Here is a 6,000-nt window from a genome sequence, read left to right as displayed (position 1 = left end):
CCCTCCCTCTCTCCCTTTTTCTTTCTTTCTTTCTCTCTTTATTTCTCTCATTCTCCCTTTCTCTCCACTTTCTATATGACAAGAAAATCTGATTCCCACATATTGCTCAGGTTTGACTTTCTTATTAGATTAATTTCTATATGCACTGTAGTGAGTTCAGTGGTAGCCCCCCAAAGATGTATTCATACTTTAATACTTGTATCCTGTGAATGTTACCTTATTTAGAAAAAAGGAGGTCTTTGCAAACATAATTAAGTTGAGGGTCTTGAGAAGAGATTATCCTGGATTACCTATATGGGTCTTAAATCCAATGATGTCCTTATGAGAGACATAAGAGGAGAAGGCCTTGTGAAAATGGAAGCAGAGACTGAAGTTAGGCAGCCACAAGCCAAGTAATTCCTGGTGCCACCAGGAGCTTGAAGAAACAAGGAAGAATTCTCCCCTTGAGACTTTGGAGAAAATAGCCTTAGACACCTTTATTTTGGACTTCTGGCCTACAGAACCCTGGCAGAAAAATTGCTGTTGTTTTAAGCCACCAAGTTTGTGGTAATTTGTTATAGCAGCTTCAAGAAACTATTGCATGCACATTTTGACATTTTCTGTCATAACTCATTCATTCCTTCATTCCTTCATTCAGTTTTAGCATTGTGAAACATATGTGAGCAATTGATGTGTTTTGTAAGGTTACACCTCTGAGGATAAATTTAGGACCCTAATGAAAGCACCCCAGTGACTAAAAATTGTGTCAACTTTAGTTGCAGTGGTTTTTTTTTGTTTTGTTTTGTTTTTGCCTTGCAGTCAAAATACTGAGCAGAGTTATGCACTGAGAGGACCCACTGTATACCGGGATCTGGTATCAGAAATGTCAAGTAACCCAACCTTAGTAGAATTGTGTGTGTGTTTGTTGTTGGGTGGATTCAGGGAACCAGAACATTGTAGGCAGGGATTCAAACTTGAGGCACTCAATTAAGGACATTAGACATGTCTCATACATGCTCTTATTCTTTGAGTTTCAGAGTCATCTGTGCCATGTAATGGTGAAGGCTGTGTAGAATTTGAGATGCATTCCAGTCTGGCAGTGTATTACGTCAGGCTGTAAGGTGTTCCTAAATTAGGACTGGACTTGATATCTCTGTCTCACATTAAAAATACCAACCTGTTAATCATCATGTACTCCATATCCCAGTGTTTAAAATGCCTCCTCTCTCTCCTATGCATATTCATTGGTGACTGATTTGCATTATCTCTAAGATTTTATATTTTCCTTCATTCATTATATTGGGATGGATTTGTATGGCTAAAGTACATATTAAGCTTTGGTCTTTGGGGATGAATTAGTACTTTCAGATTGCCATAGACAGCTGACATCCAACAAAACATTATGATGACATTTGGGACATGCCAATGTGTCTTGGAAGTAGGAACATTTAGCTGGTATATTTCAATGCAATAAGGTTAGAACACCTATATCAATATCAGGCCTTTTTGGTATCTACCATAACTTTTGGGTTTTATTTTGTGTGTATATGTATTTACATATTTTGAGTATGTGTATGCATCTGTGTGTTTTGGGGACAAAGAATTCAACAGGTAAAAAAGATGTCTGCATAGTCCAGTTTTGTGACAGGTTTTTAGAACCTGCTGAGTGGAGACTGAAATGGTTGAGTCATCATTCATTATTTTTAACTTTCTGTGTCTTCAGATGACATTCATACATTTGTAGTCTCTGAGTTTTATAAATTAAAATCTCCAAACATTTCTCATCATGTGGCCCTGAAACACACACACACACACACACACACACACAGAAAGAAATAATATTCTCACATTATGAAGCACACCAAATTTGAAAATTATAAAGAAATGTGAACATAATTGAAAATTCTAATATTGTCTCTTTTGAAGTACAAATTTTGTATTCTCACACCACTTACTAAAATCTTTAAATGTTTCCCATTTCATCTCAAAGTTGTTAATATGAACCCCTTAATAAAGTTCCTGATCTGATTGGTTACTTTTCTTTGTTTTTATTGAAGTGAAATTCTTATAACAGAATTAATCATTTTAAAGTATACAGCTCAGTGGCATTTAGTACATCCACAATTTGTGCCACCATTACCTCTATCTAGTTTCAATGTGTTTTCATCATCTCAAAAGGAAACCACATACAAATTAGTAGTCACTACACATTTTCCTCCCCCTCCAGCCCCTGGCAACCAGTGATCAGATTTCTGTCACTACAGATTTACCTGTTACAGTATTTCATATAAATGGAATAACCTAATATGTGGCCTTTTGTGTCTGGCTTCTTTCACTTATTTTTGAGGCTCACCCATGTTGTATCAAGTATTAGTACTTCATTATTTTTTATGGCTGAATAACACTTCACAGTATGGATGTACTCTGTTAGGTCATTAAACCCTTAATGGACATTTGAACTGTTAACCACCTTTTGGCTATTGTAAATAGTGCTGCATGAACATTTATGTACAAGTTTTGTTTGAATACTTGTTTTCAATTCTTTTGATGTATAATCAGGAGTGGAATCGCTGTGTCACATGGTAATTCTATATCTAGCTTTTTGAAGAATACCAAACTTCTTTTCCATAGACACTAAACCATTTTACATTCTGACCAGCAATATGCAAGTATTCCAAATTCTATATATTCTGTGCAACACTTATTATTTTCCATTTTTTGATTATAGTCATCCTAGTGGTTATAAAATGGTAACTCACTATGGTTTTGATTTTCATTTCCTTAATCACTAATGACATTGAGCATCTTTTCATGTGCTTGCTGGCCACGTGTATATCTTCTTTGGAGAAAATTCTCAATTTCCTTTTTGGATAGTTCTTGGCTAATATATAGAAACACAGCTGATAATTGTGCATTGATCTCATATCCTGAAACTTTGTTGAATTTGTTTACTGCTCTAATACTTTTTGTTCACTCTTTAGAATCTATGTATAAATCATTTGAGATAATAGAGATAAATTTTATTCTTCCTTTTAAATTTAGTTGCTTATTTCTTTTTATTGCCTAATTTCTCTGGCTAGAGTTTCTTATACAATACTGAATACACGTGGTGAATGTGGTCATTCTTGTGTTGTTCCTATTGTAACCGAAACTCTTTCATTCTTTTACCAATGAATATAATGTTAGTTGTAGGGTTTCTTTAATAATAAATTTCATTTTTCATGTTGAGGTACTTGCCTTCTATTTCTAGCTTGTTGAGCACTTTTGCCATGGGATGGTGTTGGGTTTTGCCAAGTCCTTTTTCTACTTTAACTGAATGAATTCTATTTTTTCCCCTTCCTTTTATTACTGTGATATATTACATTGATTTATTTTCTTAAGTTGAACCACTATTTATTCCTGGGATTAATCCCACTTGATCATTTGTATAAAACTCTTAATATGCTCCTGGATTTGGTTTGCTAGTATATTGTTGAGGATTTTTGCATCTATATTTATAAAGGATATTGATCTCTATTTTTCTTTTAATGTGATGTTTTGATCTGGCTTTTGTAATAGGGTAATGCTGGCCTCATAGCATGTTAGATTGTACTCCTTCCTCTTTGACATTTTGGAAGAATTTGAGAATGTATTAACTCTTCTTTAAATGTTTGGTAGAAGTTCACAATGAAGCCCATCTTGTCCTGGGTTTTTGTTGGGAGGTTTTTGACTATGGATTCAATCTCTTTATTTGTTATAGAACTATTCAGATTTTATATTTCTTCTTGAAGCAGTTTTGGTAATTTTTGTTTGTTTAGATATTTGTCTATTCCTCCAGTTTTTCTAATTTGTTGGTATATAGTTGTTCATACTATTCTATTATGATACTTTTTATTTCTGTAAGGTTTGTAGTAATGCTCTTTATTAGTTTGGTAGGCCTGCCATAACACAGACTAGGTAGGTTAAACAATAGAAACTTATTTCCTCACTCTTCTGGAGGCTAGAAATACAAAATCAGGATGTTGGCAAGATTAATTTCATTCTGAGGCCTCTCTTCGTGGCCTGTAGATGGCCATCTCCTTTTGTCTTCATATGCTCTTTAGTGCATGTGCAGCTGTGCCCTAATTTCCCCTTCTTATGAGGACACCAATTATATTGGATTAGGACCCACCCCAATGATTTCATTCAAATGAATTACCTCTTTAAAGGTTGTATCTCAAAATATAGTTACATTTTGAGCGAATAGGTGCTAGGACTAAAACATTAATTTTGGTGTGACACAATACAGCCCATAACATTTTCTAGTTCTAATGATTTGAGTCCTCTCTTTTGTCTTTGTCAGTTTAGATAAAGGCTTGTTATTTTTATCTTTTCAAAGAACCATCTATTGGTTCTGTCGGTTCCCTTTATTGTTTTTATATATCTATCATTTATCTCTGCTCTAATTTTTATTATTTCTTTCTTTCTTCTGGCTTTGGGTTTACTTGCTCTTCATTTTCTAGCTCATTAAGCTATAAAGTTAGGTGATTGATTTGGGATTTTTCTTATTAAAAAAATTTTTTAATGTTTATTTTTTTCTTTTGAGGGAGGGAGAGAGAGAGAGTGAGCATGAGCACTAGAGCGGCAGAGACAGAGACAGAGAGAGAGAGAGAATCAGAAGCAGGCTCTAGGCTCCGAGCTGTCAGCACAGAGCCCGACATGGGGCTTGAACCCACAAACTGTGAGATCATAACCTGAGCTGAAGTCAGAGGCTTAACTGACTGAGCCACCCAGGAGCCCTGAGATTTTTCTTGTTTTTAAATATAGGCATTTATAGCCATAAATTTCCTGTTGAGCACTTCTTTCACTGTACCTCATAAATCTTGGTGTGTTGTGTTCCATTTGCATTCATTTTAATGTTTTTTCTAATATCAATTGTGCTTTTTCCTTTTACCCATTATTTATTTTTTTTTAGTATTTTAAAATTTGTATGCATTTGGGAATTTCCCAGTTTTTCTTCTGTTATTGATTCCTAGTTCTTTCCCATTGTGTTCAAAGAAAATACTTAACATAATTTCACTTTTATAATATATTAATCGTTATGTGGCCTAACATATGGTCTATCCTGGAGAATGTTTCATGTGCATAGAATGGGTATTCTGAGGGGCGCCTGGGTGGCGCAGTCGGTTAAGCGTCCGACTTCAGCCAGGTCACGATCTCGCGGTCCGTGAGTTTGAGCCCCGCATCAGGCTCTGGGCTGATGGCTCAGAGCCTGGAGCCTGTTTCCGATTCTGTGTCTCCCTCTCTCTCTGCCCCTCCCCCGTTCATGCTCTGTCTCTCTCTGTCCCAAAAATAAAATAAACGTTGAAAAAAAAAAAAATGGGTATTCTGACATTGTTGTTGAATGGGGTGCTCTGCATATTGACTAAATATAATTGGTTTATTGTGTTGTTCAAGGCCTCTATTTCCCTTCTGATCTTCTACCTAACTGTTCTTTGCATTTTTGTAAGTGGGATATTGAAGCCCCCAACTATTATTGTAGAATTCACTATTTCTCCCTTCAGTTCTGTCAGTTTTAGCTTCCTATATTTTGGGGCTTTGTTTGGCTTCCCATATTTTGGGGCTTTGTTTTTGATGTGGGTATATGTTTCTGATTGCTATAGCACTCTGATACTTTTATGAATAGTGTCCTTTTCTTGTTTTAGACATCCTTTAAAGTCTTTTTTGTCTGATATTAGTATATCCACCCCCGCCCTCTTTTGATTACTACTTGCACAAAACACTTTTTTTCTATCCTTTTACTTTAAACATATCTATAGTATGTCTCTTCTAAACAGAATATAATTGGATCATGCTTTTTAAAAACCCACTTGTTGGACATTTAGGCTCTTTCCATAATTTGGCTACTGTTGAGAGTGCTGCTATGAACATTGGGGTACAAGTGCCCCTATGCATCAGTACTCCTGTATCCCTTGGATAAATTCCTAGCAGTGCTATTGCTGGGTCATAGGGTATGTCTATTTTTAGTTTTCTGAGGAACCTCCACACTGCTTTCCAGAGCGG

This window comes from Lynx canadensis, chromosome X (assembly GCF_007474595.2).
Source record: "Lynx canadensis isolate LIC74 chromosome X, mLynCan4.pri.v2, whole genome shotgun sequence".
Lineage (NCBI taxonomy): Eukaryota > Metazoa > Chordata > Mammalia > Carnivora > Felidae > Lynx > Lynx canadensis.
The sequence above is the reverse complement of the archived record's forward strand: the minus strand, read 5'-3'. Positions refer to the sequence as shown.